This window comes from Budorcas taxicolor, chromosome 23 (assembly GCF_023091745.1).
Source record: "Budorcas taxicolor isolate Tak-1 chromosome 23, Takin1.1, whole genome shotgun sequence".
Taxonomy (NCBI): domain Eukaryota; kingdom Metazoa; phylum Chordata; class Mammalia; order Artiodactyla; family Bovidae; genus Budorcas; species Budorcas taxicolor.
In genome coordinates this window covers 21,171,563-21,193,887 of record NC_068932.1, presented here as the reverse complement: position 1 = coordinate 21,193,887, position 22,325 = coordinate 21,171,563, and positions in this window count along the sequence as shown.

The window sequence follows — 22,325 nt, the reverse complement described above, 5'->3', positions numbered from 1 at the left end:
ACATGATATTACTATTACCATTTTGCAGATGGGGAAGCTAAGGCAACCAGAGGTTACATTTGCCCAGCGTCATACACTAAGTACATGACAAAGCCATAATTCAATCCTGAGCAGCTTGTCTGTAAAACCTGTGCTCTTAACCACCATACTACAAGTATTTGGGGGCTTGATAAAAGCACATGCTGTGTGACATCCACAGACACTCCATACACTCAGACATCTCACATAATGTCTATGCATTATTCACAAACCTATAACATACACTTGCATTTGCCCTTCACATATATGCACTCTGCTCACATACACACACTCCATAGATACTTGAAATATACACAAAAGACCCGGACGCATGCCTTCAAAAACATCCCCTCTGCTCACGTGTACTCATACTGCATGCATATACACATGCCCTAAACACATACACACACATTATGCACACTATCCCATACAGATACTATACATAAATACATATTCTGCATATAGAGCAAATGTACTATACTTTCTATGCTATGTGCATACACAAACATCCTTTCACAACCACATAATGCCCTATGATACATACATCTTGCACATGCATGCACACTGAGCCAAGCAAGCATAAATCTTTAAAACATATCTTTCAAAAAGACATATAATGTGCCTGTGAGAGCATACATACCCCATACATGAATACACCATGCGCATGTAGGATACTCAGCAAATACCTATCCTGTCTAGACACATATGTAACCTACACATAGACTCCATGCATTTATACCTTATTAGAGTCTCACCTGACATATATACATATTTGAACATACACATCCTGAACCCCAAAGTTCTGTACTCTGCACACCCTACCTACATATCTATTTACATACCATAAATATATTATCAAGGACCACCATACACACACAGATAGAGTGGCCCTGGGGATACACATCCTGCACACGCACACACAGCCCACCTAGAATGCATACATTCATGCATACATACAATTCTTTCTTAATACACTTTATATGCACATCTTGCAGCTACAGAAATGTACATCCTATCCATCAGGACTGAATCCACAGTGAATTGTCTGCTTTAAGTAGCACTTCACACACAAAAATAACCTCACAAGTGTACAGCCAGATCAGAGAGCTTCCTTGGGCATTTCCCAACACTTGAGGGGGACTGTTATCCCCATTTTCCTGGAGAGGAGGCTGAGGCTAGGAAAGGGCGGGGCTAGCCCAAGGGCGGCCCCGCCCCCCTTCCACCTCAGCCGATGTGTGATCAGCCCCCGGCTCGTATCCCTCAGCCCCAACAGAAAAGTAGTTCCAATACCATGTTTGTTAACTAGGTTATCTAGGCTGTGGAAGATTTTAATGTTGAATTTTATAGCTTTACCACGCTCTGCCGTCCTTGTGAATATTGTAATATTGCATTTTTTACAAGTTACTCTTCTGTTAATGTTCCAGCTAGTAACTTTTATAATCCTCCTCAATGAAATTTTTTTGTATTCTTCCGCACCGTTAACCCCAATGGCGGCGCCTCGGCCCCTGGCAGGAGGCAGATACGAGATGAATTCCTCTTTAATCAGAAATAATAATAATAAAAACACACACGCGGCTGGGCTGCCTCTCACTCTGGCTTCCCTCGCCGCCGCGGCCGCCTCTCCGGGCCGCCTGAGGGCCCTGCGGCCTAGGCCTGGGGCGGCTCCGAGAGAGAGCCGACATCCGGCGCCGGGCTAGGGCAGCCCCAGGCTCCCGGGCGCTTCCCGCATTTCCAGACCCTCGCCCCTTGGCGTCTCCGTCCCCGACGCTGCTGCTTCCGCTCTCCCGGAATCCGAGGCTCCACGCTCCAGGATCCGGAGCCCACTCCCTGTTTTCCATCCCTCTGCCTGTGTCTGTCCGTCTGGGCCTCTGTGGCTGTCTGGCTCTGCCAGTCGCTGTTTCTGCCTCTTCTGTCTTTCTGCCTCTGTCCTCTAAAGCGCTCTTCTTTGTGGATTCTTCTCTTCCCCTCTTCTTCCAATCATTTCGGTTTTCTTTCAGGCTTTTCTCTTTTCCACTTCTTTTTCCTCTACATCTCCAGCCTCCACGTCTTTTGCTTTTTTCTTTTCAGACCATTGCCAAAACTCCCCACTCTACATCCCCAAAGGGCTTCTGGTCCTAGTGAAATGGGGTTTTGAACTAGGTGGGGGCTGGGTTGGGATTAGGGCTGCCTTTGGATTAAGCATATAGCACACTGAACACACCAGGCAACAGGAGTATCAGAGAGGGTTATGGTGTTTGTGGCCATGCAGGCAGTTGGGGACAGTTGTGGGGTGGGGGCAGGGGCAGGGAGAGGATGTCCAAGAGTCAGGGGAAGGCTCAGAGGGGCCTAGCTGCTGGGGTCTGGGGAGAGAAGGCAGCTGGCCAAAGCAGCCCTGGCTGAATGTCAGACATACTCTTGCCCTGAGGTACTCTTCTACCTGATGGGAGAGACCCACCATGGAGTTAGGAGGAGAATGGGCTGTTTCCCAGGAAGACAAGGCTTGCCGTTTGGGAATAGTCTGCATGGAGGGGGATTCTGTGTGCATGTTAGGTGCATGGAGTGAAAGGCCGGCCTTTAATGATAATGGTAGAAGAAAATATGATCTAAGACGATAGCATAGAGGTAGTTGGATAGCATCACTGACTCAATGGACATGGATCTGAGTAAACTCCGGGAAATAATGAAGGACAGGGAAGCCTTGTGTGCTGTAGTCCATGGGGTTGCAGAGTTGGACACGACTTAGCAACTCAACGATAAGATTGTAGAAGACCACACAGATTTCTTCATTCAGTCAACAAATATTTATTGAGCATCTGCTTTGAGCACCAACTGAGGCCCAGTGCTCGACCCAGAGAACACAAAAGTAAATAAAAACATAGTCCTTGGCCTCTTGGAACTTATGGGTTAATGGAAGTGACAGATAGTTAAATAATCACACAACTTGCAAACTAGAATCACTGCTAAGAATTTCTGAGCTGGAGGCAGAGTACATCCCTGTGGCTTTCAGAGATCCTTCAGAGGCTAGGGGGAGCAAATTGACCACAGGGCTTGATAAGAGCTTCAGAGCCTCTCATCTTCCTCCTCCCACGCCTGCTCCTACTTTACAGAGGGCACTACTCCCCGCTCATGTGAGTTTTATCAGCTGGTCTTCAAGAAGTCACCCCATCAGATTTCCCTAGAGACTCTCAGATCTGACCACTAAGGTACTCTCCTTCCTCATAATGCAGAGGGGAGTACTGCCCCACACATGAGAACAGAGATGCCCAACATCTGGAAATCTCAGCCCCAGCAACCGCCGAACATCTGGAGCGCTAATCACAGGAGCCGCCATCGGCCCCGGAGGTGGGGCTGGGGAATGGGACGGGAGGTGGGATAACTCAGCAAGTGGGTCATTCGATGCCCAGCTCCTCGCCTCCTCCAATGTGTACCTAGCCGGGAATGCGCCTCAACGCAATGCTGAGGACCTCCCCCTCCCCGCCAGAGTCCCCGCGTGTATCGTCACTGGCGGAACCCCAGGTCCTCTAGCAAGGGTTAACGGCCCAACGCCCCACTCCTAGCTCCACGTCGGACCAGGAGCATGCAGGTGAGGGAATATCTTTAAACCACGACCGGGGGATGCAGGGAGAAGAAGAGGGACCGGAGGGGGAGGGGTGGGGCGGGCGTGGTGAAGCGGGGTGGGGGCGCCCCGCGCGCCTGTGCGGAGCGTGGAAGCTGCGAGCGCCCGCGACAGTAAAACATCTGTAATGTGCCATTCGCCGCTGCTCGCTGATTGCTCATGGATTAAAGATTAAAATCTCAGCTTTGGCAGATGGGGAGAGAGAGGAAACTCTTACGAGCACGTTTTGCATCTGCATTTCATTCTGCTCGGTTCCCTGCGCCACGCCTGGTGGCGCCCGCCCCACCCCGCCCACTCCGCTCCCGGTTACCCCTGCGCCGCCCGCCTGGCCCGGACCTCTCAGACCATGGGTCCTATTCCCACCGTCCCTGTCGCTCCTAACCCTAGGCGCCTGCACCCCTCGTCTCATTCTCCTTTGGAGTTCTCATCTCTGATCCAGTGTTGGTTCCCCGGCTCCCACCGGAGACTCCAGGCAGGGCAGAATGAACTTTCCCCAGAAAGGAGGTTGCCTCCCTTCCACATGGGGCCACCGCCCACACAGCCACCGTACCTGGCTGCCTACCCCTGGGAGAGGTACGCAGGCCGAGGAGGGCTGGTGTCCGGAAAGTGGATCGAATAGTGGTACTCCTGGCCCTTGGAAATGGTGAAACTTGATTGCGTCGTGGCCAGGTGGGCTCACCAGCGTGGATGTGTCCCCTCTGTTTTTCACACAGAGCTGCTGTGGAGGCTGGGAGATAGAATAGACACGGACAGGACGACTCTTAGCAGCTCTTAGGGTTGGGAGGGCTACTCCTAGAACCAGGTCTGTTTTGGTTTTAGAATAATCCCTGTAAATCAGCCTGGTTCTGGACCACAGAGGAGTTGAAATGCATGCTGGTGTTCTCCACATCCGGGGCAGATCCACTGGCTTCCTCATTTCCCTCTCTCTCCCAGAAAGTGTCTCTGGATTAAACTTTGTCTTGGAGGGAAATCCAGGCAGAGAGAACTAGAGGCAAAGGGCTGTTAAAAAGACAGACAGGTGTTAAAGAAACAGAAAAAGGAACAAAAAGCTGCAGAGTAGGATGGCAGATGTAAGCAGGTGCACCTGGTGGTGGGAGGAGAAGGCTGGGGAGATGGTGGGAGGGAGCCCTGCCTAGGTTCTCAGGACTCAACTGGGAGGAGGAGGTTGGTTCAGAGTGAACAGAAGAGATGCTGAAGAAGGATGAACGAGAGGAGGGTCGGTGTGGCAGATGTAATTAATTACTGCATATTAAAATGTTTGTTTACAGAGATGAACAGCGGCCAGAGGTCTGATGGTAATTAATTCACAGCATTTTCCAGCCCTCTTTGAGCCCAGACCCCTCTTGGGGGTCTGGGAGTGGACTGGGGTGGGTAAGATACTGGCTTGTTCTTGTCCTCCTCTCACCAGGGATTGAAGCCCTGATTGTGACACTGGAGGGAATCTGAGACAGCATCTCGGCCAGTCTACACACTCAGGGAAACCCAGGCCAGAGTGAATTTCTGACTAGTGATTTGCTCAAGGCCACCAGCTAGTTAGTGATGGAGCTAAGGCTGTAGTCCTTGTTTTCTTGCTCTTAGAAATATGTTCATGGAACACTGAGGAGATGGTGATCTTGAGTAGAGATGATAGAACAGAGGGCAGAAAGGGAGATTAAGACTGAAGACAGGGCTTGGGAAGAAAGAGACAGACTTAAGACATGGTGGAGAGGGGACCAGAGCCCCCCACTAGGTTGGGCCAGGCAGCCTGGTTATCAAAAATTGACTCTATCCCCTCACCCCCTACCCCCGCCACTGCACTATCCTGGGCCGTGAGGAAGGAGGCAGGTGCAGCTAGCATCCTGGTCTTAGAGTCTGCCACTCCCAGCCTTGTGACCTTTTGGAAATAATGTAATGTCCCTGAGCCTCTGAGTCTTATAACATTGACACCTCCCAGGTTGGGTACTTGTTAGCAGAGAGGGATTGGGAAGTGGTGCTCACTCCATGTAGCTGCCTCTGCTCCCACTTCCTCTTCATTCACACATGCTCACACTCTCAACACATGTTCACCCACATCCTTTAACTCATCTATTTGTTCATTAAGATATTGGCTGAGGGACTGCTAGGCAGGTATGTGGGGTGAAGGGGTGCAAGATGCAGCCAGGATTTGCCCCTGTTTTGTAGGAGCTCATAAGATTCACAACCATGAAGAGAGACTCAAAAGTGAAGGCACAAAAGGAATGTCACCAGAGTGAGGGGTAAGGTCAGCAGATAGGAGTCCTGGGGGCAGCCAGGCTCCAGGAGGGGAGGCTTCTGGAGAATCTGGGCCCCAAGATAGGCCACAGAGGATAGGTAGGAAGGAGGTGGGAGGAGGAGGAGTGGAGGAGAATGAAGGCTCTGTAGTGGGGCTGGGCAGGTCATCAGTTCATAGGAAGAAGGCCGGCCAGCCCAGAGCCCACAGGGATTCCACATAGGCCTCTTATTTGGGGAAGCACAGTAGGGGGATCCCTCATTTCCCGCCTTAGGCCCTGCTCCTTCTGTACCAAATAGAGCTGAGATCGGGTTGTAAAGCGAGCAAAATTTCTCTTGTATCTCAGCACCATGACATGACATAAGAGTTTAAGGGAGAGGGAAAGGAGCCGTTGGTGGGGAGAGGGAGGGGTTGAGGTAAGCCGCTAAAGAACTGGAGAAGGATGAATGAGTGTGTTTGAGGAGAATAAGGCCTTCACTCCCGGAAGGGCCAGGGCTGGAGGAAGGATGTGAGCAGGAGGCCATGACTGGTGGTGTGTGGTGGGGGCTGTGAGGGCAGGCTGAGTGTGTCAGTGCTCCTGTGAGCGCATACCTGTGCATGAGTGCGTTCTTGGGTGTGTGGCCGTGGCTGCAAGGATATGTTTTTAGGTGTGTGAATTCATGTGTGAGTGAGTGTGAATGTGTGCCAGCGTGTCAGCATGCCCCTGACTGTCCTGAGTGTTCACGTGTGAGGAGATGTGAGAGGCTCCTTTTGTACATCTGGGCCTTTCTCCTACATTCACCTCCCATCCCCATGCACCCTCAGCCTCTGCAGGTAAAGTGCGAGGAGGGCAGGGCCCCCCAGGGAGGGGTCTCTCACCCAGGCCCCTTCCATAGTGCACTGGCCTCCCTCCCTGTGGCTGAATCAGTGTCAGAGCCTGGGGTCTGGGCCAGAGCGTCCCTCCAACAGCCCCTCTGTCCTTCTGTGGCTTTTATACCTCTGGGGAAGGGGGTCGTCACACATGATATGTTTATTGCAAACACACAAAGACAAAGACGAAACTCAGGAGATACAGATAAACGAAAAGAAGGAAAAACCCACCTGTCAACTTAGGGAAACCCAGTCTACAAGTTGGTGTATTTCTTGCTGACCTTTTTTCTATGTGAACAAGGTGAAAGCAGAAGCGGGGTCGTGCAACGCAAACTGTTCAGTTGCCTGCTGGCCCCCTGCCATCGTGGCTCTGCTTCTGTGCCTCTCTGGGGCCCCTCTCGCCCCCACTCCCCTCATCCCAGCTCTGAGGCTGCAGCGAGGGCGACGCTGCTCCCCCCTGCCCCCCCCCCCCCGAACCCCAAAACGCAAGGGAGGGCTGGGTGACGACTTGTCCTTGTCGGGCTGGAGTGAGGGGGTCGGGGGCACCTGCTGGGCGCCCGGCCGGGCAGTGTTGGGCCTGCAGCTGGCCGGTGAGCGAGGCGCAGGGGAGGAGCCGAGGGAGGGAAGGGAGCGGAGGGAGGCTGAGCGGGGCTGTCGCTTCCCATCAGGCGGAGGATTGTTCCCGACACGCGCAAGCCCCGCGGCGTTTCTGTGTCAGGGAGTTTTGCCGGCGCCGTGACCCATGCGAGGGGGGTCGGGCTGCGCGCGGGGAGCGGCCAAGAGTGACCAGGGCGGCCGGCCGCATCATCACCACCTGGCCGGGTCACTGCTTCCCTCTCCAGCCGGGAGCGCCGCCGAGCGGGGGCGGGGCTGAAGGATGGGGCGGGGGCGGGTTTCTCCCAGTGTCACTGCCCCTCCCTCTCCCTTGGGGAAGGTCGAGTGGGAGAAGCATTTCCCACGTGGAGGGAGCGTCGGGAGAAGTCACCACGCAGGGTCTCCGAGTCTTCCGTTTGGAATGGAGGGGAGGTCTCTCCTAGTCTTGAATTAAGGGTGTCCTGTTGTTCCCTGAGAAGTGGATGAGGCCACTGGCTAGAGAATGGAGTGCCCGAGGGTGAGCAAGGCCCTCCGACAGGAGCGAGGAGGCCCAGTCAATCCCAGGTTGGCCCCAGAGCCAGAGCTGCTCAAATAGAACTGGAACCTGGACTCTGTGGAATGAGACCAGGGACCAGGAAGGCTGGGGTGGGGCATCAATGCAAATAAGATGATAATGGGGGTGTGGGTGGCCGAGTTTCCCAAGCGGGGATGGCGGGTGGAGGGATGGAGGAGGGGCTGCAGGGAGAGAGGAGCAGGCTCGTGACCTCTTCCCCTCACTCACGGGTCCCATCTGAAGTCTGCAGCTCCCATCTTCAGCACTTAATGATTTTGACGGGCCCCACCCGCGTACCATCCGGGCCTTTGTGTCTGCCAGACCAATGGCCCCTCTCCCGGGCCCACCCATCAGTCACCCGGAGCTCCAGCTGTTCCCAGCCTTTGGAGCAACCTCGGCCGTCACCACTACAAATTGGCTCTCAACAGCCGCTCAGAGACCCCTTTTCTGCCATTGTCTCGGGACAAATGGCCTTTCCTCTGCACACCGCCCTTCAGGCCCAGCCCAGGCTGCCTGCTGCTCCTGGGAAGGGGAGGGAATGCCCACAGAGCTCTTCTGGGAAGCCTTCCTCCTTCTCTAACCCGACCGTTCTAATCTGGCTGGGCTGGTAGTTGGGTCCCCACCGCCCAGTTCTGGCCTAGACACCCTGTGGCCTTTCCTCAGACAGATATGGGCTCCATGCTGTTAAGGACTGAAACTCCTCTTTCTGTTTCTGTCACAGCCCCCAGAGCTGAAGAAGTCTCAGTACGGACTTGTTGACTGAGGCTAAAGAGAGGGGTAAAAGGGAAGGGAGGGAAGGACTGATCAAGGGAGGCTTGGAAACTGGGAGCCAGGGTTCCTAGGAGCCAACACTGCCAAGCACATAGCCAAGACAATTACATGGCTAGTTTTGCTGATTGCATTAAAATCATTAGAATGAGGGATCTGACAATCATACGTTAAGGGGTAGAATTAGAAAGGGCTTTAGAGACTGGCACAGGCATCCCCAAAGTGAATCTGGTACAATTAACTCACATACTTCCATGTACTACCTCAATGACCTTCTCAGGACACCATCTCAAACTCCCTTCCCCTCTTGCTTTCTGTTCCACCTGCAGGATCTCAAACTCTCTCCTCACTCCTCCTCCTCTTTCGCTTTCCTCTCTCACACGCCACGTTGCTTCTTCAGCTGCCTACTTTGTATGCATTGCAGTGAGTTAGATGAGAGGATACAGTGAGTGGGGTGTTTGGCTTTGAGGGTGGGAGACAGACAGACCAAGACATCCCCTGTGGAGCTCGCCCCTAGTCAGATGCCCCTCCTAGCATCTGTCCCAGCATCGGTGCCAGGGCAGCAGGAGAGTTAAAATGCCCTGGTTTGGGGGAGGGAGAGGGTGGGCCTGTCTGCTAGTGTCTGTGTGAGAATTGGCCTGAATATCAGAGTCTGGATGGAATTGAGTCTATGGCTGCCTTTGTGAGGGTATCTGTGTGTGTGTGTCTGTGTGTATGTGTGTGTCCTGGCTATGGGTAGCCAGCCTTCCTCCAATGGGCGTGTGTCAGAGTTCTGGGGAAAGGAGCCAGAGTGCCTCTCTTGTGATCTCATGGAGCAGCGGGCTGGGGGCTCAGGCCTGGCCAGACGGGGCTGCCGTGTGGAGAGTCTGATGGAGCACTGGTGAATGGGCCTCTCTGGCTAGGGGAAGGGTGGAGAAAGGATGGGGCGTGAGTGGGGGTGGAAAATGGAATTGCCAGCCTGGAATGAATGGATGGTGGAGTTTCTCTTTTGTAACCAGGAATAATTAAGATAGATGTGCGGATGGATTAGCTGTCCTGCAAGGTCAGGAGCGCATTGCCGGATCACTCTATTATTTCGCTGCACCACGGCTAGCCGGCTAACGCCTTTTTCATGATATTTTGAACATCCGCACAGAAAAAAACCAAGTGAGTGCACGAGAGATACAAATGGATCGTTTGGTGGAGAAATCCGTCTTCGTCACTGCCGCCAGGCTGGGATTAATGCGATTGAAGGCTCCTCCAGGCTCCGCCAGGGAGCCGGGCTCTGGAAAGCAAGAGAAATTGGTTTGTACCCCTGGGAGCACGATTGATGGGCCGGGCCGCCAGGCTGGGCCCGGCCACCGCGTTCTCTGACTGGTCTGGGGGCAGGGAATGGGTCTGGGCCCTGGCCTTGGCCTGGGTGGGGCCCTGTCCTGGAGGAGAGGCCTAAAAAGGCTGGAACCTACAGGAGCTTGGAACCTAAAGGAGAAACTTTAGGCTTAGGGAAAGAATAAGAAGGGGGGGGGGGGGGGGGCGCTAATTCCCAGTGACATCCCTGTTCCTAGAGTGGCCAACAAGGCTGCTAAAGTCGTAACAGGACATAGGATTCGCAGGGTAGGGGTAGTGGCATGGGATGGGGTGGGGAGGGCTGAGGGGTGGGTTTTCTGGAAAAAGGCATGTCCTTTTACTCTCAGAGAGTATTTACTGAGCTTGAACCATGTGGCAAGCACTGTGCTAGGTGTGAAAAGCCCTGTAGGGTTCCTGTCCTCAGGGAGCTTGTAGTCTACCTGGGAAGGGAAACACTGAACAAGTCATGCCAACCAAGTGTGATGGGGCTTGTAACAACGTTTAATCTCCTTGACTTAGAGATTAGGGAGGTTTTCCTCCAAGGGTGACATGAAAACTGAGTCTTGAAGAATGGCTGGGAGTTAACAAGTCAGGGGAGGGAACAGTATTTTATAGGCAGAAGGGTCAGACTGTTTGAAGATCTGGAAGTTAGGAGGCTGATGGAGAACTCTTTACCTACCTGATAGAGGAGACAGAACTTACCTGCAGAGAGGTCCAATGACTTGTCCAGGGTTATACAGCTAGCAGCAAATGGTGGAGCCAGGGCTAGAACGAAAGTCCTTGGTCTTCAAGTGACTGCAGAATCTGCTATTCTGGTGAAAGAGACTAGGTCTTCTGTCTTTTAAAATGGTCCATGGGTTAGGCTTATTTGAGAGGTCCCTATCAGAAGAGGGGAACAGGGCACACACTTGTGTACTACTGGCACAAACACACTCTCATGTAATACAGTGAAGATGGGCTCAGGGAGATGATCAGAGAAAGTCCAGAAAATTTTTTTTTTTTTTTTTTTTACTTGTTAAAGGTGTGGGTATGGTAAAAATTTAAATATTATACATGGATATACAGTGAAAATTACATCTCTTTTTACCCTTCACTTTCAATTCCTAGATTCTCCTTTCTAGAAGAGGCTACTGGTATTATTTTGTGTGCAAAAATATTGTACACATGTATTGTAGAAATATTATCTACTGTCACAAATGATGGCAAACTATACGCATTGTTCCACAGCTTAGTTTTTTTTTTTTTAACACATTATTTTAGAGGTTATTCCAGAACAATACCTGAAGATCCCTCTTATTCTTTAGAAAAGCAGTATAGTATCCCATTGTGGGAGAAGGCAATGGCAACCCACTCCAGTACTCTTGCCTGGAAAATCCCATGGACGGAGGAGCCTGGTAGGCTGCAGTCCATGGGGTCGCTAAGAGTTGGACACAACTGAGTGACTTCACTTTCACTTTTCACTTTCATGCATTGGAGAAGGAAATGGCAACCCACTCCAGTATTCTTGCCTGGAGAATCCCAGGGACAGAGGAGCCTGGTGGGCTGCTGTCTATGGGGTCGCACAGAGTCGGACATGACTGAAGCGACTTAGCAGCAGCAGCAGCAGCATCCCATTGTGAAGATGTACTGTCACATTTTTTTACATTTTTTTAATTAAAAAAATTATTTTTTCTATTCTTTTTCAGATTCTTTTTCTCATTTATATTTTTGCAGAATACTGAGCAGTGTTCCCTGTGCTAAACAGTTGGTCCTTGTTGGTTATCTGTTTTAAACACAGCAGTATGTACATGTCAGTCCCAACAAGTGTGAACGGAGAAAGCTCTGATGTAAGAGGAATAGGAGGAGAGGGAGAGGGAAAAGGGCCAGGAAGGATGGTGAGAGTGAGGGGCCCTGAGCTGGGGAAGCTGGAGGCTCGTCTCTTCATCTTGGTCTGTTTTTTTTTTTTTTACTGGTTCTGTGTGATCTTGAGCAAGCTGTTGAATTTATCTGAACTCTTTTTTTAAAATGAGATTTTGTGTGAAGTTTAAATATTTTCCATGATTATATATGAGAAGAAGAGTGGATATACTCTACAATAAAAGTAGCAACTACCACTGGGGAGTAGTATTTGAAGTGTTTTTATTTTTTCTTTTATATTTTCTGCATTATCTATGTTATCTAAAATGTCTACAATGTGCACACATTATTTTCACAATCAGAAAGGAGTCATACAAACTTAGATGCTTATGATGGGGATGGGGAAGGGATGGAGGTGGAAGCCTCTGCAGGCTCATGTATTGGGCAAGATTACTTGGGAGAACTTTCCAGGGGTGGGTTGGATTCTCAGGAAGTAGAGTTGGCAAGAAAGTATATCAAGTGGAGGGACATGAGTGAGTAAAGGTGTGGACGAGAAAGCATCTGTGGGAAAATCAATCCAGTTGTGCAGATTATACTTGATTCTTTCATTCACTCATTTGACATGCATTTATTGAGGTCAGATTCTGGGCCAGGCACAGCTCTGCCCTTTGGACATGATGGTGATCAGAAACAGAAACAGTCCCACACGTTGTGGTGTGGGAATAAGTACAAGGAAGAGGTATGAGTTACCTTTTTATTATTATTATTTTTGGTTCCACTGAGTCTTTGTTGCTGTGCGTGGGCTTTTGCTAGTTGCAGAGAGCAGGGGCTACTGTTTGTTGCAGTGTGCTGAGTTCTCATTGCGGTGGCTTCTCTTGGGTTGTAGGCACATGGGCTTCAGTAGTTGCAGCACACAGGCTCAGTATTGTGGTGCCCGGGCTTTGTTGTTCTACGGCATGTGTGATCTTCCCGGACCAGGGATCAAACCCATGCCCCCTGCATCGACAGGCAGATTCTCATCCACTGTACCACCAGGGAAGTCTTACCTCTTTTCTTTTTTTTTTTAAGATTTTTTTATGCGGATCATTTTTAAAGTCTTTTTTGAATTTGTTACAATATTGCTTCTGTTTTCTGTTTTTGGCCAGGAGGTATGTTGGATCTTAGCTCCTTGACCAGGGATTGAACCGGTACCCTGTACATTGGAAGGAGAAGTCTTAACCCCTGGACTGGCAGGGAAGTCCAAGTTACCTTTTTTTTTTTTTTTTTTTACGAGAAAATCTACAAAGAAGCAGGCCTTTGCAGCTTCTAATAGAGAGGTTTGGCCTTACCAGGGAGGTCAGGGAAGGCTTTGTAGAGGAAGTGCCTACTAAATTACGGATTGGAAGGACAAATAGGTGTCAGGTAGGCAAAGAGGAAAGAGAGTAATGTTCCAGGAAGATGGAACAGCATGGTGGGTTACCCAGTGTCAGCAGGAGCCTAGTGAGTATTGAAGACAAGGGCAGAAAGCAAGGGAAGGGGGCTGGAGATGTTGGTATGCCAGGCTGTCCAGGGCCTTCCCAGTTGTGGGAAGAATTTTGGATTTATATATTAAAAGCAACGAGGAGCCATGGAAGGATTTAAACCTACAAATGACAGGGTCAGGCTTGTGTTTTCAGCAGTCCCTGCTGGCTGCAGAGAAATGGAGGTCAGTGAATATGAGGAGACCACTCAGAATAGAAGGTGATAATGTATCAGAGGGGAGTGATGATGAAGATGGAAGGAAAAGGGTGGGGCTAATAGAACAGGAGTGGGAGAAAAGGCTGGAGAGATCATGTGTATATGTGTGTGTGTGTGTGTGTGTGTGTGTGTGTGTGTATAGCCTGTGAGGTGTGACTGCAAGGCCAAGATGAAAAGTTTAATCACTTGGCCACCTGGAGTTTTTGATAGTCTTTGATCCATAGAGTGAAGTAGTTTTCACATGCATGTCTCATTTAATCCTTGCAGCTACCCTATGAGGATGGTGCTGTTATGCCCAAGTCATGGACAAAGTTAAGCGATTTTTAAAGTTTTTTAAAAAAATTTTATTTTGGCTCTGCTGAGTCTTCATTGCTGCAGCAGCTTTTCTCTGGTTGTGGCAAGTGGGGACTACTCTTGTTCCAGTGCGTGGTCTTCTTACTGTGATAGCTTCTCTTGTTGCAGAACATGGGCTCTAGGCACATGGGGTCAGTAGTTGTTGCTCACCGGCTTAGTCGCTGTGAGGTTTGTGGAATCTTCCTAGACCAGGGTTTGAATCTGTGTCTCCTGTATTGCCTGGCAGATTCTTCACCACTGAGCTGTCAGGGAAGCCTTGAAGTTAAGCAATTTGATCTGGGTTACCTGCTACCTGAGGGACTTCCCTGGTGGCTCAATGGTAAAGAATCCACCTGCAATGCAGGACTCACAGGAAATGCAAGTTCAGTCCCTGGGTCAGGAAGATCCCCTGGAGGAAGGCATGGCAACCCACTCTAGTATTCTTGCCTGGAAGATCCCACGGACAGAGGAGCCTGGTAGGCTACAGTCCATAGGGTTGGAAAGAGTAGGACACGACTGAAGCGACTTAGCGTGCACACACACACACACACACACACCCCATGCACCTGCTACTTAGAGGTGGAACTGGGCCTTGTACCCTACGTTCTGGTTTTCAGAGTGTAATGAACCGGCTCTACTGTCATGGAAGCTTTTTGAGCAAAAGAAGGATGTAATCAGGGTTGTAACTTTGGAAAATTAATCTGGTGGCAGTGAGTTGGACAGATGGGTTGAGGAGAGAGGCCCAGAGGTTAGTACTTCAGTTGAGTAGCAGTATTTCAGTTGAGGTCAGAGAGTCTGAGCCGTAGTGAGATCAAAATGCTGCAAGGGAAGGAATGACAACAAAGGCTGCTGTGAACAGTTGGGATTTAAGTAGGTATTATTCCCTATTGCTGCTGAAACAATTTACTGTACACTTAGTGAGTTAAAACAGCCTCCACTTTAAGATCTCATAGTCGTACAGATCAAAGTCCGAGTGAGTTGGATTGGTTTCTTTTTTAGAGTGAGAAAGCTGAAATCAATGTGTCAGCTAGTCTAGGTTCTTATCTGGAGGCTCTGGGAAAGAATCTGTTTCCATGCACACTCATGTTGGCAGAATTCAGTTCCTTGTGGTTGTAAGACTTAGGTTCCTGTTTTCTTATTGGCTGTTAGCTGAGATTCACTCTTAGTTCCTGAAGCACTCACCTTGCATGAAGCCACTACATCTTCAAAGGCAGCAACAGTGCATCGTTCTTGTGCTTTGAATACCTCTGACTTCGTCTCCAGCTAGCAGCAAAATTTTAAACTCAGAAAGTTCTTTGACGTTAAAGAGTTCTGTGATTAGATTAGCATCCCCTAAACACTTAGTTTCCCTTTTGCCCTATAACATCAACACAGGAGTAACATTAGTGAGTGAAAGTCATGGGGCCATCTTAAAATGTTGTGTAACCATGGAACCCCTTGTGTTTACACGCTTTGGAAAGCTAGGTGAGGCAGGATAGACAAAGGGGTGGTATGGGAACAAGATGGTGCTAAGGTTTGGAAACTAAATGATTGGAGCACAGTGGTGACAACGCTGGGAGGGGGAATCAGGAGGAGAGCTGATGTGGGAGGCTGGGAAAGACCATGAGGTAGACATCTAGGTGTACAGACAGAGCAGTTAGAAATTAGGGATTCCCTCTCAGGAGAACGTGGTATTGCAGTTGTTTCCCCTTTTTGTTGAGTTATACCAGACATACAATAAAGCTTAGGCTTAGAGCTCAGTGAGCTTTTACATATGCAAACTCATGTGCTGCCTCCCTCAGATCAAGATTTCTAGTCCCTGTGAGTTCCCCTGCACTCCTATTCAGTTACTCTCTCCCCATAGGCAGCCACTCTTTCTGACATTGATCACTGTAGTGTCATTCTGTGTGCTCTTGAGCTTCATATTAACAGAATCTTACAGTATATCCCACCACCAAATAATTTACTGGGTGCCTGCTGGGTGCCAGGCACTGTGCCAAGCCCTGGGGATGCAACAGTGATAAGACAGACAAAATCCCAACCTTCGTGGAACTTAAATTCTGCTCGGAAGGGAGAGATCAATACTGTGGGAGGCAACAGGATGACCAAGGGGGAGAGTGCAGGCAAAGAAGAAAGAGGATGAAGACAAAACAATGAGAAATATTTAAAATGGGGTGGTGGGAGGGTGGAGTGGTCAAAGGATTGAGAGAAGCCTGAGCAAGCAGCCGCACAGAAGCCTGAGAACAAGGAGGGAATGATCCACAGTGTCACATGCTGCTGAGAGGTTAATCAACACATATTTATGGAGCACCTGCTTCGTACAAGGCTAGGCATGGAGTGGAATGGAGGGTGGCATAAAACTCCCTGTAATAATGATCTCTAACATGTCTATAGAGAGAAGGGAAGGCCCTGGCGGGGGAAAACACCATAAAATTCCAATATGATCATGTCACTGCCCTGCCTAAAATCTTCCTTTGGCTTCTCACTGCCATTGAGATTAAGATCAAAACCTCACCATGGCCTCCTGGGCTCTGGTGATCTGACTCAGTGGACTCCTCCAGCCTCAGCTCTCTCTTCCTGTCACTCTGACTCTCCTGGCATCCTGGCCTTCTTTTTTCCTCTTCTTCTGCTCCTCACTGCCCCAGGGCCTTTGTACACACCATTCTGCAGCCTAAAACACTTTTCTCCTTCGCTCTACCTCTAGAAAGATCTAGTTAATTCTACTCACCATTATTCACATCTCTGCTCGATGGTTGCCTCTTCAGAGAAGCCTTCCCTGGTTTTCCAGTTTAGAATAGTTCCCTGTGTTTTGCATTTCCACAACTCATTTTATGGAACTTTCTTTCCTAGCACTTATCATGGTGAGTGATGATATATCTGTGTGGTTATTGTATAAATGTTTGTTTTTCTCCAAATCAGACCCCTCTGTGAGAGCAGAGACCTTATCTCCTTATGATTGTCAGTGATTCCCAGCACCTGCCTCAATGCTGGGCCCATCATGAGGGCTCGATAAGTATTTACTGAATGAATGAGCTTATGAATTTGAAGTCAGAAGACTGTCTTTAAGCCCTAGCTATGTGACTTTGGATAAGTGACTTTTTTCCCTTCCTCAGGTCTCAGTTTCATCATCCATAAAATGAAGGGATAGACTCTCTAAGGGCCTTTACAGCCTTATGTCCTCGGATTCGATGATTCACACTCATAAAAATGTCACTGGGCTGCCCGCCAACACATTAGCACCGATATTAGTGCTGAATGAGAAGGTGCAAAACATCAAGTGCTGTAGAGATAAGACAGAGCAGTGTGATCCAGGATGATCAGAGAAGACTTCCTGGAAGAAGTGGGTAGAAATTACTTAAATAGATGAGGAGAAAAGAGATTTTTCTGATGAACCAGAGAAGCACAGAGGCATGAAGCATGATGGGAGACCACAAGGAGACTGGTCTGGCTGTGGTCTATGGGAAGGATCCAGCTTCTTTAAAATGGGAGAGGCCCTCTGTACTACTTTTCTAGTGTTTAGTGGCTTAAAATAACACCTTTTATTATCTTACAGCTCCAGAGATCAAAAGTCCAAAACAAGTCTCACTGGGCTAAATTCAAGGTGTTGATGGAGCCGGTTCCTCCTGTATGCTCTGGGGGAGAATCTCTTTCTTTGTCTTTTCCAGATTCTAAAGGCTGTCCTCATTCCTTGGTTCATGGGCCTGCCTCCCCTCACCGTTTTCTCTGACTTTGACCCCGATGTCTCCCTCTTATGAGGGTCCTTGTGATTACACTGGGCCCACTCAAATAATCCTGGATAATCTCCTGATTGCACGACTGTTAACATAATCACATCTGCAAAGGCCCTTTTACCATGTTCGTGGGTTCTGGGGATTAGGGTGAGGACTCATCTGAGGGGCCCTTTTCCAGCTTCTCACACCGTAGTGGTTATTCCTGTGGTCTCTGGAGTCAGAGTGCCTCAGCTCAAGCTTTGGCTTTGTCACTCATTAGTGGCTTAATCCTATGTCATTTATTTAACCCCGCTCTGCCTCATTTTTCTCATTTGTAAAATAAGGAAACAGTAGTATACACCTTATTTGTTTCAGCTATCTACTGCCGTATGACAAACCACGCCAGATCTTAGTGGCTGTAAACAGAAATGATTAAAAAAATTTTTTTTTTCATGATGGAAGGTTCTTCTGCTCTCCGTGGTGCTGCTGAGTTCACTCTTGCAGCTGCATTTATCTGGAAACTCAGCTGGGATCACAGCATCTAAGTTGGCCTCACTAACACATCTGATGCTTGATGTTGGTGATTGGCTGGAAGGCCTTAGTTCTCCTCCAGGGGGCTTTCAAACTGTGGTACTGGAGAAGACTCTTGAGAGTCCTCTGGACCGCAAGGAGATCAAACCAGTCAATCCTAAAGGAAATCAACCCTGAATATTCATTGGAAGGATTGATGCTGAAACTGTAGCTCCAATACTTTGGCTCCCTGATGTCAAGAGCTGACTCACCGGAAAGGACTCTAAGACTGGGAAAGATTAAGGGCAAGAGGAGAAGAGGGGCACAGAGGATGAGATGGTTAGATAGTATCACTGACTCAATGGACAGGAATCTGAACAAACTCCGGGAGATAGTGAAGGACAGGGAAGGCTGGAGTGCTGTAGTCCATGGGGTCGCAAAGAGTCAGACACGACTGAGCAACTGAACAATAGGGGGCCTCTCATCCCACAGGGCCTCCGTCCCTTCACTGGCCTCTCCAGCAGGATAGTTCAGACTTTTTTTACATGGTAGCTGACTTCCAAAGAGTGATTATGGAACTGCAAGATTTTTCAAGACCTCAGCCCAGTGGTCACAAAGTGTCACTTCTGTCAAAGCCTATTGGTCAAATAAATCACATGGCCAGCCCAGATTCAACGGGAGGGGAAATAGACTTCACTTCATGTGAAAGTCACATGCACAAGTCTTGTGAGATATACCGTTTGCCATGGTAACTGTGAGGATTGTATGAATAAAACATGTAAAAGGACTTAGAACTTTGGCTGGTGCTTAGTAATTGCTCACTGTTTTTAAAAAGGAAGGATCTAGTGTTCAGCTGCCTAGGTTTAAAACCTAATTCCACAGCTTATGGTTTTGTGACCTTTGGCAAATTACTTAAGCCTCAGGGTCCTCATCTGTAAATGAGATTAATGGTAAAGATTCTTTTCCAGTGTTGGTACAAGGAGGAAATGCAGTGATACTCTCAGTTCAGGGCCTAGTGTATCGTTAATAAGCATTCACTTGATATTACCAAAGTTCTGTCAAGTACAATATGAGGATTTTTTTTTTTTTTCCTGCACTGCATGGCCTGTGAAATCTTACTTCCCCAACCAGGGATTGACCCCTTGACCCCTGCATTGGAAGTGTGGAGTTTTAACCACTGGACCACCAGGGAAGTCCCTTATACATCTATAAAATATATATATATATTTTTTACTTAAGCCTAATGTCAACCCTATGTGTCCAGGTATACACACACACACACACACACACACACACACACACACACACACACACATATATATACACACACACATACATGTATGAGGAAACAGGCCCAAAGTACTTCAGAAACTTAGGACTGGAACCTAGGTTTCTGTGACTCTTTCTACTTTACTAATGTGACGCTTTCCACTTTACTAATCATTTACTAATGATTTCAAAAATTTCTTTCTAGTAGAGTACCTCCCGTCCTCCTTTTCAAACAAACTCAATCGATAAAACTGGGAGAGTATTTTCCTAGCACATATTATGAAGGCTCGCATTTTAGCTTTTTAGACATTAGAGGGAAAACATGTCAGTTAGCACACACATTCTCTAATGTGTTAAAATTCAGTTCATAACACTTCTGTGAACGTGTGATCTGTAATTGAAGTTTCAAAGAGTTTATTCTTCAACAAAACTGAAATAAAAACTCTGTGGACCCTCTAAATACCTCCAAGGAACTTAGGTTTCCATGGACCCCAGGTTGAAAACGCCTCCATCAGGTGACATTCTTCCGCATGAGGAATGGTAGGTGGAGCATCTGGGTTCTAGCAGCAGGGGTCTCAAGAACCTGACAAAGGAGCTTCGAGTCATTTTGTAAGCAATATTGTGTCATTTAATGTCTTGTAATCCATTATTTATTGGATTTTTGAGGATTTGTGATCAAGAAGAAGAAAAGCAGGAGCAGACAATCACGCCATTATTTATTAAAGGCTTACTGTGTACCACGGACTACACTCTTTCCTTGTTTCATCTCATTGACTTGTGACGGTGCTATGCGGTATGTCCTTTTATCGTTTCTGTTTGACAGATGATGAAACTGAAGCTCAGACTGAATAAGTAATTTACCAAGCTATTAAATAATGGAGCTGGATTGCAAACCTATAAGAAGCCATTGGAACTTTTTTCTTTAATTAGGAGATCATCAGTGACCTGGTGGGTGGGAGCTGAGGGGTCAGGGAAGGAAGACAAGGTGGCAGGCACCCTCCCAGGCATTTCTCTCCTTAGGAAGGCATCCTTGTTCGTGCTAAGCATCTCCAGGTCTTCCTACTACTACTCCCTACTGACCTGGCAATATTTTGACTGACAACTGAGATCTAATGGGTCCATTCCTATTGCTCAATCCCAATCCCTTTTCCAAGGGAAAGTTCGTTTTCCAATTGCCAATGCAGGTTTCCTCAATGGAGATAAACAGCAGGAAACTGTTTTCCTTTGCCTATTAATATGTCAGATTAAAGAGTCAATCATATAATCAGCACAGCATTTCTTGCCCTCGAATAAGCTCAGAGTCCCATCTGCGAGATGAAGCTCTCCTTGACAATAAGCAAGCTGAAAGACATCCCAAGGAAGCATGTGGGTAGGCAGCCACATGTGGGGGAATCACAGGAATAATAAAATGTTTCCTCAAGAGTTTCTACCTGATAGAACAATTGCAAATCCATTATCTCAGGTGACTCTCGTAACACTCCTGTCCCAATTATCTGCATTGGGCAGGTGGGAAACTGAGGTTCAGAGAGGTGAAGTCACTTGCCAAGGTCCGATAGCCAATAAGTGACAAAACCAGAATGGAAGGAGTGGCTTATTTGGGAATCTTTTGCTGGCTGAGTCCTGGCTGTGAGCTGTGGACTCCGCAGTTTGTGGATGCACGCCCCCTGGCCCCACCCCAAGCCCTCCATGAGAATCCTTCTACCCTACTGCCAGGGTTCTGGGCTGGGAGGACAGGAAGGGCTGTCAGGCCCCAGGCCTCTTCCCAGCTTCCCCTGCTGTACCCCCGTCAATGATCTCTATGGCTTTTTGAGCCAAAGGTGACTTCAGAATCCCGGTGCCTCCCTCCTGGTCCCACAGGCCAGTCTGCACCCCTTGCCCATATCCTGAGACCCTGAGAAAATTCCTGAGCCATCCATCTGGGTCCCCTCCCTGCAGGTCAGTGCTCCCCCCGCCACGGACAGGCTCCTGTGATGATGGATCGCTGGCCCCAACGCACATATTATTATGAAATGGCTTTATTACACTCTAAATCTCTCACTAATGTGCTGCTGTTTAATCCCTTTATCCAGTTCTCAGTCTCTCAGGCTCGGCCACAGCTCTCTCCACCCAGGACTAGGTTTGAATGGTTTATTGGATGATTTCTGACTTGAGGGGACTAGGGTGGGGGCTATTCAGGGGAGGGGGAGGACAGAGAGCCATGCAGCCCTTGAGAGAAGAAGTCCAAGGGCTTCTCTGGGGGCTTCTAACCCCGAGGCTTCGTGGCCCTGCTCTCAGTCTGTTGGCCGCTTCCCATCTTCTCCATCTCAGTCTCTCTGACTTGGGGCCTTGCTCCATCTCCACCTCTTGGCTCTCGTCACTTTCTCACTTCCTCTCTGACCGTCTCTTTTTGTCACGCTGTCTTCTTTTGAAGCCAGATGGTGGTTAGGGTGATGGCATCTAGTTACCCCTGCCATGAGGAGGGCAGTGATCCCTGGACTTTCCCACTCCACCTCCAGTCCCCTCTTTTCCAGAAGTTCCTTAAATTCTGCTGGGCTTCTGTCCTCACAGGTCACGTCCTTACCACAGCTCCACCGACCGGCCACCTCCTACTTTTGACTTCTGCCACTGATGTCCCCCTCAGGCTTTCCTTTCGTACCCCCAGCTTCTCCATCTGCCCTGGTCCTGGGCCCACGCCCAAGTCCCTGCCCACACCTCAGCCTCCCTTCCTCCTCACCCACCCTCAGCCACCTCTGCCTCCCCATGGTGGTTGACACTCAGCTCCCAAGGCCTTCCCGTCCCTTCTCACTCTAGTTCTGGCCACCTCTGGGATGGCCTTCTCTCCCTCCGTCCGCCTCTATCTCTGTCTCCCCCAGTATCTCTCTCTGAGCAGTCCCTCCCCGCTCTGACACACCAGCCGGTACGGCAGCCAAGGCTTCCTGCTGTCAGCTGGGGAATAGATAAAGATAAATGATATTATGTTAAATTCCACTTAATGACAAATTTTTAATTTTCTGAACATGGTCATTTTCTGGCTAGTGAATCAAGTGGAGGGAGCTAATTACA